General features: G+C 47.9%; 1 long non-coding RNA gene across 1 annotated transcript; it reads right to left on the bottom strand.

Moving 5' to 3' along the window:
* Positions 1–7,378: 7,378 nt before the first annotated feature.
* LOC142917291 (uncharacterized) lies at positions 7,379–11,738 on the bottom strand. Its single transcript, XR_012936959.1, has 5 exons — positions 11,309–11,738; positions 9,657–9,968; positions 9,137–9,267; positions 8,110–8,232; positions 7,379–7,491 (listed from the first exon to the last, which is right to left on the bottom strand). It is a non-coding gene; the product is annotated as an uncharacterized LOC142917291 (long non-coding RNA).
* Between the last annotated feature and the right edge of the window lie 428 nt (positions 11,739–12,166).

Raw genomic sequence — 12,166 nt, forward strand, 5'->3', positions numbered from 1 at the left:
CAGCAACGTGGAATTCCAGGCTACAGATACAGGGTGGTCCAAATGTCTCACCTTCTCAATTGAATCCTCTAAAGCTTAATATTGTAATAAGGAGGCTTCATTTAAAACGCAACATTTAACATGCAAACGACAAATATGTTAGGGGGTCAATTAATTTTGTGAGTCACAAGACATCAGGACCACTCTGCGCAGCGCTAGTTCAGGATCTACAATGGGAGTAGGGCGCCACCCAGCGTCGCTTCAACAGGGTCGCAGCCAGGGCTGGAATTTAACACCAAGGAAAGATTTACATTATGAGACCTTTGCCAGTAACAAGATATAGTAATAGGTTTTACCCTTTTGACTGGCACAAAAACTGACACCTTTATTCAAGGCATCGTGTTTGCAATAACCACAACACAAGCAGTCAAAATGCAAACAAAAAGACAACTCTGATAATGATATTATTGGCACTGTCCTTGAATTTGATTGGTTCACACCGGAGACGGCTTTTCTTAGAGCCCTTTAGTCTCCACTGGTGTTGGACCAGAAGACGCAAAAAGGCGTCACACAACTCAGAAACAGCGCACCGTCAGAGTATTGAGGGCTCGGGGTGAGCAATTACATTATGAGACCTCCTTTGCCAGTAACAAGATATAGTAATAGGTTTTACCCTTTTGACTGGCACAAAAACTGACACCTTTATTCAAGGCATCGTGTTTGCAATAACCACAACACAAGCAGTCAAAATGCAAACAAAAAGACAACTCTGATAATTATATTATTATGCACTGTCCTTGAATTTGATTGGTTCACACCCGAGACGGCTTTTCTTAGAGCCCTTAGTCTCCACTGGTGTTGGACCAGAAGACGCAAAAAGGCGTCACACAACTCAACAACAGCGCACCGTCAGAGTATTAAGGGCTCGGGGTGAGCAATTACATTATGAGACCTCCTTTGCCAGTAACAAGATATAGGAATAGGTTTTAACCCAATCAAATTCAAGGACGGTGCCAATATTATTATTATCAGAGTTGTCGCTTTTTTGTTTGCATTTTGACTGCTTGTGTTGTGGTTATTGCAAACACGATGCCTTGAATAAAGGTGTCAGTTTTTGTGCCAATCAAAAGGGTAAAACCTATTACTATAACAAGGAAAGTCATTTGCCCTCCCCTACCCCCCAAAGACTGTGGGTACAGTCTGTGAAGTTTTAACCTGCAATTCCCACAGTATGAAATATTTCTTCATACGTCATCCCACTGTGCATCGCCGATTAATCGTGGAGCGTTAATCCACAAACCGCACAACTTCTAAGACTCGGCAAAGCAAGCTGTAACCAAAGTTGATTTGTGGGTCCATCGTTCTGAAGCGAATTTGACAGAATCACTGGTGCCGATTAGACACGGGGACATTGACAAAAACAAACGCATTGATGCATCGCTCAATTTTTTTTAATGAAATAAAAAACATCGATTTTACACGAACAGATTCAGGATAAAAAGATCAAAAACATTCAATGAACGATTTACAGGAGACAGCGAAGTGATTGTTCAGAAGTAAAGTTAATTATCGTAAAATAACGAATGATAAAATTAGCCAACCGTCTAATAATTAATCGGAAGGCTGTGGTTGCAGGGTCAACACAAACGGACTGTTACTTTTCAAAATATAAAGTAAAAAATTATTATAAATGCCTTTACGTTAAATAAAAAACATTACAATGGCACAAGGCTGTTGTTGAAGGATCAACAATCAGTCGAAATCGTAAGGTTCCCCATCCCTTAGTTACTGATCCGTGGCCAAGATAGGTTGCATGGATTAAATCCCGTAATCTCTCCTGTATAAAATAATAACAATCATAATGAATGATTGTGACTTGTCTGTCTACTGCTGTATTGTGAACTCTACTGTAATATTGTATTTGTTACTGATGCGTTCTGATCTCAAAAAATATTTTTTTTTTACAAAGTGAGCATTTAGACGGTGCTCAATCTCCAGTTTAAGAGCTCTGAGCCACGTGGTGGAAATTCGACATTACTATGGCGGGGGCAAGTAACCCCACTGTTGACTTCTCCTCCACAGTGTGTTACCTATTGTATCTACCCCCGACAGATGATGGGCTGATCCAGTCTAGGTTGTCTTCATAATTATGCCGGAAGATGCAAATACAATACCTTTCGAAGCACCGCACATTATTTTTGCATGTTGAATATTTACCGCCACTGTAAATATATAATTTATAATGCATTTAATCAATGCATTTAATCAATGCATTATTGCTATAATGTTTTAATACAATCGTATTGTTATTAAGGTTCGGGTCAGGATTTTAGAGCAGGGTGTTTCAAATAGGTCGACCAGATTTGAAATCGCTACGTCTCTGCAAACCACGAACTCTTCATAATAATCCACAATAAAGGTTTTCTGGGTTAGATCGCGTTATTTATAACTGTGTCATAAACCCTCCACCACCCGACACGGCCAATCAGCAAAAAAAAGCGTCACGTTGACAAAAGACAATTAAATTTCGATTTAAAGTTTTCGTGACTGCAATGATTCATCTTCTTTGGTTCTTTCGGTAAAGTCACATAGAATGAGAATAAAATAATAAATTGATAAAATAAAATAACACAACAATAATATTCTCACGACGTTTCGGCCACAACACAAGCGGCCTTCATCAGGTGAAGGGACGAGACTGTCTGGTAGGACAGCGCTGGAGTGGTGTTCTACCAGACAGTCTCGTCCCTTCACCTGATGAAGGCCGCTTGTGTTGTGGCCGAAACGTCGTGAGAATATTATTATTGTGTTATTTTATTTGATCCATTTATTATTTTATTCTCATTCTACGTGGTGGTGGTGACTTTACCAAAAGAACCAAAGAAAAAAGACAATTAGTTCACTACTTTAGCCCCACACCGGTGGTGGTTGAAGAGTGAATCCACAACATTTACAATGTTTGAGTAGTACCGTGACGTTACGCTGGTAAATTACATCCAGCGTCATCGGGCAATGCCACTTGAAACGGCGGGGCGTAGAGTTTAAGATGATAACCGCTAGATGCTTTCTCCCAGCGCACAAACATCCCCTAGCCTCAGCCATTGGCGAGACAACACCGCCTCAACGCTGGACAGGTGGCACTGGACCATGAGGCTTGGCGCTACACTCGTGGCCCCCAAGATCACCCCCCCCAGACATCGCCACACCCTGCGACTTGTCCTCGTGGGTGATACGTCAAAGACCCGTGGTTGCGTTTTTGGTGCCACCACCATCAGCGACTCATCTGGACGACCTCAAAAACAGAATCGCGGCAAGCGGTGTACTTGAGCGGAAGAGAAGACTTCGCTTTGAGAGGCGTTTTGGGACGAATTCAACTATTGTCTCGATGTTGGTGGAAGGCACATGGAGAATTTATAAAATGGTTAGTAAATCTTGATGACTCATTAAAGCGTTTATAACTTCATTAGAACTCCTTTGCCAGTACCAAAACGTAATAATAATAATAATTGGGGGTTTTCCCCCTTTTTTCTGGCAACAAAACTGAAACCTTTTTAACAAGGATTCACGTCTACTGCATTAACCACAATACCTGCAGTCAAAATGCAAACAAAAAACCTCACTTGGCGCCCCCGTGACTGCAAGGAATCGCCGCTGCCCGTGCCAATTCGGCGGGAGGACAGCGAACTAAACACACAAAAAATCTCTGGGCGTTAACCGCTCATGACCTTGTGGTTTTCTCTCTCTCTCTGTGTGTGTGTAGCTCAGTTATCCTGCAACATCAGAGTGCAGCGGCACATTGAATAACGCGCTACAATGACAACAACAAGAGTTTAAAGCGATTAGAGGCATAGACAGCTTAAAGGTCGTGATCTGAGCGTGGCTTTTTTCACTCAAGCGCTGTCCTCCAGACAGCCTGGTCCCTTCACCTGACGAAGGCCGCTCGTGTTGTGGCCGAAACGTCGTGATTTTTGTAATTTTATTTTTTTACCTACTACGTGGTGACTTTACCCAATAGAACCAAAGAGTATCTTACAGTGACTTTGTGTGTGCATGCGCAAAACAGAAAATCCAGTCTCGTCCCTTCACCTGATGAAGGCCGCTTGTGTTGTGGCCGAAACGTCATGAGAATTTTATTGTGTTATTTTATTTTATCAATTTATTATTTTATTATTCTCATTCTACGTGGTGGTGGTGACTTTACCGAAAGAACCAAAGAAGATGAATCCCTGCAAGTCACGAAAGCTTCAAATCGAGACGGTGGTGATGTTTGTTGAGCGTCTTTCAATACCGTACGTAGACAACCCTGCTAGTCGGAGGTGCGGGGTAAGAGCAACAACAACAAACTAAACACTCAGACAAGCGAGTTGTACAAGATAGCTACGCCGCTGATGTTTAATAAAATTACATTAAGCTTCTGTGTATCCAGGGCCCTTACCCCGTGTGGATGGATGAGAGGCTGAAGGTTCTGAAATCAGGAGACGCGGATGAGTCCTAAACTGTTTTACTTTTCTTCCTGCAAACCACTGCAACCGCTGCTTCGAGCCAGGGACACAGACGCAGAAACGACCAGGGCCATGTGTCTGTGTGTATGTATGTGTGTGTCTGTGTGTGTATGTGTGTGTGTATGTGTGTGTCTGTGTGTGTGTGTATGTGTGTGTGTATGTGTGTGTGTATGTGTGTGTGTATGTGTGTATGTATGTGTATATGTGTGTGTATGTGAGTGTGTGTGTATGTGTGTGTCTGTGTGTGTCTGTGTGTGTATGTGTGTATGTGTGTGTGTATGTATGTGTGTATGTATGTGTGTATGTATGTGTGTGTATGTGTGTGTCACTGTGTGTGTCTGTGTGTGTGTGTGTCACTGTGTGTGTATGTGTGTATGTATGTGTGCGTGTATGTGTGTATGTATGTGTATATGTGTGTATGTGTGTGTGTATGTGTGTGTGACTGTGTGTGTATGTGTATGTGTGTATGTGTGTGTGTATGTATGTGTGTGTATGTGTGTGTGTATGTGTGACTGTGTGTGTATGTGTGTGTATGTATGTGTGTGTATGTATGTGTATGTATGTGTGTGTATGTGTGTGTATATGTATGTGTGTATGTATGTGTGTGTATGTGTATGTGTGTGGGGAGTGATAGTGTAGCGGTTAACGCACTGCGCTATGAACCAGGCGATCCGGGTTCGATTCCCGCTCACGGCCAACACCAACAGTGACAATTATCTGAACCGGTCCCGGGCCTCCCCTAGGTCGACTCAGCCTCAAATGAGTACCTGGGAGACAAAGGCGGTCGGGCGTGGTGCTGGCCACCCACCCCCTCGTGTACCGTTACCGGCCTTCATAGGTGCTGCTCGCTAACAGCACTTGCCCCTACAGTCTGTTACAGGCTACACGGGGGATCTTTGTCTTTGTGTGTGCTCGCTAACAGCACCACTTGCCCCTAGTCTGTTAAGGCTACACGGGGGATCTTTGTCTTTGTGTGTGCTCGCTAACAGCACTTGCCCCTACAGCCTGTCACAGGCTACACGGTGGGGGATCTTTGTCTTTATCTGCAGCCTGCCCTGCATTCGCCAAGGGGGGGGGGGGTTGAGATCGCCGCGGGCTCAGCCTGCGACTCGACCTGCGGCGGAGCCCGCACGTGTCCAGCCTTCCATCCTGGGGCAAATGACTCAAAACAGCAAACCGGCGTTCGTCCAGCAAGGCGGATTGGCAAACGGCGTTTCGTGCGCTTTGATCAGCCGAGACTCACGCTTAAGAGCGAGCGAGTGAGAGGGGAAACTCTCACTCTTCAGCCGTTCGTAGTTTCTGGTAACAACAGATGAATTTCGATTTAAAGCTTTTGTGACTGCAAGGATTCATCTTCTTTGGTTCTTTCGGTAAAGTCACCACCACGTAGAATGAGAATAAAATAATAAATTGATAAAATAACACATTAAAATTCTCACGACGTTTCGTCCACAAGACAAACGTCGTGAGAATATTATTATTGTGTTATTTTATTTGATCAATTTATTATTTTATTCTCATTCTACGTGGTGGTGACTTTACAGAAAGAACCAAAGAAGATGAATCCTTGCAGTCACGAAAGCTTTAAATCATAATTTACATTTTCTCTGGCGCCATTCATATAATCGCATCACCGACCACCGTACAAAAAATTAATTACGAGATCTACATCGAAGAAGGAGGCATAAACCCTGCAGAAGGAACTCGTGAAAATGATTCCTGAATGCAGATATCAACAAAATGACACGTAATAAGCCAGGTGACTGAAACAACTACGACACAAAGGGCGTTTTGTCATGTTAACCAGGTCAAATTCAGCTCCTCAAACCAACCACGAGCGTAAACCGAGCCCCACCGACACTGAGAATGCGCTCCCAGCTCCTGGCGCGAGCCAAGACACCTCACACAAAGCCACGAGACACATTGAACCCAGGATACATTAGCAAACAAAGCAGCATTGTCTCGTGTATGTTTACGAGTTTATTTGAAAATGTATATATCACAATAATTTACAGTGTGTGTGTGATGTGTGTGATGTGTAGGGTGGCCTAACCTCCGATCCATCCTGGGATTAACCAGGCGAGGCCGCGTTGGCTGGGCTGTGAAACCCGCATGTCCGGCCACAGCACGGCCTAGCAGCCCATGTGCGTAGTGTCTGTAGCGTCTGCTGTGTATGTGTGTGTGGTGCGTATGTTGGGGTGGGAAGAGTGTGGAACGTGTGTGCGTATGCGGTGATAGCGGTGATGATGATGATAATGATACTAATACACATCTATCGTCACCCACCCCTGGCGCCTTCGTGGCTACTCTGCGGTGGAAACTCCACCGCAGAGCAGCCCAGTGGCAGAGGAAAGAGCGGATTGCTCGTCCCACACGAGGCGGTCCAAATCGCTCCTTCCGCTCGCTCGTCTCCCGTATCAGCACCTCCATCTCCTCTTCCTCCCCTTCCTCCTCCTTCCCCTCAACCTCCCCTTCCCCTCATCCATCTTCTCCTCCTCCACAAGCTCCATCTTCTCCCCCATGCTCCCCTCCTCCATCTTCTCCTCCACAACCTCCCCTTCCCCTCCTCCATCTCCTCCTCCACAACCTCCATCGTCTCCTTCCTCAACCTCCCCTTCCTCCTCCATCTCCTCCTCCACAAGCTCCATCTTCTCCCCCATGCTCCCCTCCATCTTCTCCTCCACAACCTCCCCTTCCCCTCCTCCATCTCCTCCTCCACAAGCTCCATCTTCTCCTTCCTCAACCTCCCCTTCCTCCTCCATCTTCTCCTCCACAAGCTCCATCTTCTCCCCCATGCTCCCCTCCATCTTCTCCTCCATCTTCTCCCCCATGCTCCCCTCCATCTTCTCCTCCACAACCTCCCCTTCCTCCTTCCTCAACCTCCCCTTCCTCCTCCATCTTCTCCTCCACAAGCTCCATCTTCTCCCCCATGCTCCCCTCCATGCTCTCCTCCACAAGCTCCATCTTCTCCGCAGAGGCCGGGGTGAGCGAGGGCTGTGCGGTGCTCGATCTGTGAAAGAATGGACACGACACCATTTAACTTCCCTCCTATTGCTCGTTCGTTGTTGCTCTACGACATGGCGACTCCGGATCGTCCGTGTGCGCATTCAAACCGTGCTCCGCAACATTCACAGCATCTTAAGACGCAGTCGGGCTTATCTGGGTAATTAAGCAAGGTGATAATAAATCACAAATATAGATACGCACACGCAGGATATAACACGCAGAGCGGCTTACCGTTGCACAGCGGTTGTAGAGGTTGCGGTGCCCTCCCTGTCGCACAGCGAGACTGGACCCGGCTCACCGCTGATGGTGGCAGTGGCGGTGCTGGCGGTGCTGGTGGTGGTGGCGGTAGGGACGACGGTGGTGGTGGTGGTGGTGGCAGCGGTGGTGGTGATGATGGCGGCAGCGGGGGTGGTGACGGCGGCAGCGGGGCGGTGGTGGCGGTGACGGTGGTGACGGAGACTTGCTCATGCAAGTCTGTGCAATGATGGAGCTTCTGATTGATTGTGCTTGAGAGGTGATGGAGCTAGTGGCCCGGAGGCGAGCGGCCACTCATCATTCGGAGCAGAGTGACCGATGCGGGAATCCTCGCGGTGGTGGTGGGGGGAGAGAGAGGGGCCCTTACTGGAGGCAGCGGCCGATGAAGTCCACAAACTCCGGGGCGCCGTTTGCGAGCGGCTTGCAGAGCGGGGCCAAAGTCCCCGGCACTCGACGGCGGCCAAACATCTTCGGCTCCTTTGGCGGGATGCTGCAGGGAGCTCGCGCGCACGCACACACACACAGGGGGAAAGTCACACAGCCAACATCGGCCCTTACACACACCGCGCGGTGCAGAAACAGTGCAACGCGGTAGCGCCACGGCACAGCCACCGGCGGTCGCGATTTTTTTTGGTCGCCTGTCGCCGAAGTTTGTGGTTACCATCGGGCAGGCCACCCTAGTTATACTCTGCGGGGAGTGCGGTAATAACCACAACAACAAATTTGCAGGTTGTCTCACGGTGGACGTTACAGATTCCGCGACGTAGTGCCGTTTTTGGTGCCAGCGGTTACGGACCAAGTTTTTGCCGGTGTGAAAATTGAAGCTGCAAATGACTCCCATTAGGATTACGCCGGAACACTTTTAACATAATGGCCTGCACACACAACGTGGATTCGGTAACGCTTTCCAACGCGCATTTTTTTGTGAGCAATTTGGAAGCTGATGAGTCGCCCCCTTTGAAAACGAGCTTACCAACAATGGCCTTTAATTGGAAAATTTACTTTTGATTCTGATTTAAAAAAATTGTATATTTGAAAACAGCGACACCCCCAGTTTATGTCGGGGATGCGTTCGTGAAAGGTGCCACGAATATCGAAACAACGTAAGAGGGGAAGACGTAAATCAGGATATCACTACTGGGGTGATGATTTTGTTTTGTTGTCCTGCTAAGTTATCTGAGTTTCTTCTCTCTCGGGCAAGCCGCTCATAGGGTTAAAGTAGGGTTAAAGTCGACTTCACATCGGGCGATCTTTACCGGTGTTACCGTGAGGCCGCCGCCACCACCCCCCCCACCTCCAACCCGCTCATATCCCAGACAGGTAAACGAAGCCTAATGCATTAAAACCCATCGCTCGAATGTGGCTGGGGCTTTCTCAACAACCTGTCCACTCACGGGCTTGAGGTCACCGTGAATTAACGGATGTGACAAAGGGACGTGAGGATCCCCCTTGGTGTAGATTTTCCACCATCTCCACCGGAAGGGACTTGGCTTTCCTGCTACCGATCCAATCGTCCAGAGTTCCACTGTGAAAGAGGCAACGGAACACAGTGTCACTCTGTCAAGTTCCCGTTCACACTCTTTGGTTCTATTCGGTAAAGTCACCACGTAGGTAAAAATAAAATAATAAAAATTCTCACGACGTTTCGGCCACAACACAAGCGGCCTTCATCGGGTGAAGGGACCGGGCTGTCCAGAGGACAGCGTTGGAGTGAAGACAGCAAGCGTCCTTTAAGCTTGACAACAAGCTTAAAGGACGCGACCTGGGCTTGGCCGTCTTCACTCCAACGCTGTCCTCTGGACAGTACGGTCCCTTCACCTGATGAAGGCCACTTGTGTTGTGGCCGAAACGTCGTGTTAGAATTTTATTGTGTTACGTTTTATTTCATTACCCCCCAAAGCATAACGTTTCCACCTCCGTGTTTGACGGTGGGGATGGTGTTTCTTGGGGTCATAGGCAGCATTCCTCCTCCTCCTCCTCCAAACATGGCGAGTTGAGTTGATGCCGAAGAGCTCCATTTTGGTCTCATCTGACCACAACACTTTCACCCAGTTGTCCCCGGAATCATTCGGATGTTCACTGGCAAACTTCAGATGGGCATGTATACGTGCTTTCTTGAGCAGGGGGGACCTTGCGGGCGGCTGCAGGATTTCAGTCCTTCACGGCGTAGTGGTGTTACCAATTGTTTTCTTGGTGACTGTGGTCCCGGCTGCCTTGAGATGATTCCTGCAGTCACGAAAGCATCAAATCAAGTTTAAAGTCCACCGAGTGAAGAAACTTTTTTCAAGGGCGACTTGGCCCAGTAGACAACATGAAATACCAACTGCATGTATGCAGGGTATTTGTTTTTCAGCATTGTCTAATACCAGTTACATCATGCGTGACAACACCGTGTGTGATGACAGTGGATGATGATGATGATGATGGTGTGCGCGATAACGCCGCCTTCGATGATCCTGTGATGTCAACGCTGTGATTGGTCAATGTTGAACGTGATGGCGACGACGATGACACCCGAAGTAATGACCACCGGGGCGGCCTGCCGCATCCAAATCGCGAACTTTTGCAACGAGCGGCGAGCCTCACCCCCAGCTACGAGCAGGCCTACCTCAACCCCTATCACCACACCTACCCCTATCACTACCCCTACTGCTCCTCCCAAACCTCCAATACCCAGCTACGAGCAGGCCTACCTCAACCCCTATCACCACACCTACCCCTATCACTACCCCTACTGCTCCTCCCCAACCCCCGATACCCCAGCTAAGACCAGGCCTACCTCAACCCCTATCACCACACCTACCCCTATTGCTACCCCTACTGCTCCTCCCCAACCCCCGATACCCAGCTAAGACCAGGCCTACCTCAACCCCTATCACCACACCTACCCCTATCGCTACCCCTACTGCTCCTCCCCAACCCCCGATACCCAGCTAAGACCAGGCCTACCTGAACCCCTATCACCACACCTACCCCTATCGCTACCCCTACTGCTCCTCCCCAACCCCCGATACCCCAGCTAAGACCAGGCCTACCTCAACCCCTATCACCACACCTACCCCTATCGCTACCCCTACTGCTCCTCCCCAACCCCCGATACCCCAGCTAAGACCAGGCCTACCTCAACCCCTATCACCACACCTACCCCCATCACTACCCCTACTGCTCCTCCCAAACCCCCGATACCCAGCTACGAGCAGGCCTACCTCAACCCCTATCACCTCACCTACCCCTATCACTACCCCTACTGCTCCTCCCCAACCCCCGATACCCAGCTAAGACCAGGCCTACCTCAACCCCTATCACCACACCTACCCCTATCGCTACCCCTACTGCTCCTCCACAACCCCCGATACCCCAGCTAAGACCAGGCCTACCTCAACCCCTATCACCACACCTACCCCTATCGCTACCCCTACTGCTCCTCCACAACCCCCGATACCCAGCTAAGACCAGGCCTACCTCAACCCCTATCACCACACCTACCCCTATCACTACCCCTACTGCTCCTCCCCAACCCCCGATACCCAGCTAAGACCAGGCAGGTATTTTCTCGCGAGTCTTACCGGAATTTAACGGTGTTTGTCATCACCGTAGCCATTGCTGTACTTGCCCCGGGCCTGATTTTGGAGCCCCCAAGGTACCATATCTCCTGCATGGCCAAGAGTTCTCTTTGCTCCCCCTGAGGGTCAGGTAGCTGCCGTAGAGCTGCACGATTTCTGCAGAAATGACAAAGATGCGTAAACTATTATTGCCACCTTTGTGTCTTATGTTGGATTTATATCACGCCTTATTACAAGGTGCATTACAGTAATTATAACATTGTATATAAGTTTCGATTTAAAGCTTTCGTGACTGCAATGATTCATCTTCTTTGGTTCTTTCGGTAAAGTCACGTAGAATGAGAATAAAATAATAAATTGATAAAATAAAATAACACAATAATATTCTCACGACGTTTCGGCCACAACACAAGTGGCCTTCATCAGGTGAAGGGGCGAGACTGTCTGGTAGGACAGCGCTGGAGTGACAGTCTCGCCCCTTCACCTGATGAAGGCCGCTTGTGTTGTGGCCGAAACGTCGTGAGAATATTATTGTGTTATTTTATTTTATCAATTTATTATTTTATTCTCATTCTACGTGACTTTACCGAAAGAACCAAAGAAGATTGTATATAAGATGATGGCAGTTAACATAGAGAGAGTGGGGGTTGTGGATTTCAGCGAGTTGATGATCCCCCACCCCCCGGCCATCATAGACTGCACAGCAAGGCCTGCAATATAAATTAGATTATATTCTTAGCTCTTTCGGTAAAGTCACCACGTTGAAGGGAAACAATAAAATAATAAAATATATATAAAACAATAAAAATTCTCACGACGTTTCGACCGTAACACAAACGGTCGTCTTCAGGTGTGTTGGTT

Source organism: Petromyzon marinus, unplaced genomic scaffold (genome assembly GCF_048934315.1).
Source record: "Petromyzon marinus isolate PM22_M1 ecotype Great Lakes invasive population unplaced genomic scaffold, UKy_Petmar_22M1.pri1.0 PM_G_Scaffold_45, whole genome shotgun sequence".
In the NCBI taxonomy this organism is placed as follows: Eukaryota; Metazoa; Chordata; class Hyperoartia; order Petromyzontiformes; family Petromyzontidae; genus Petromyzon; species Petromyzon marinus.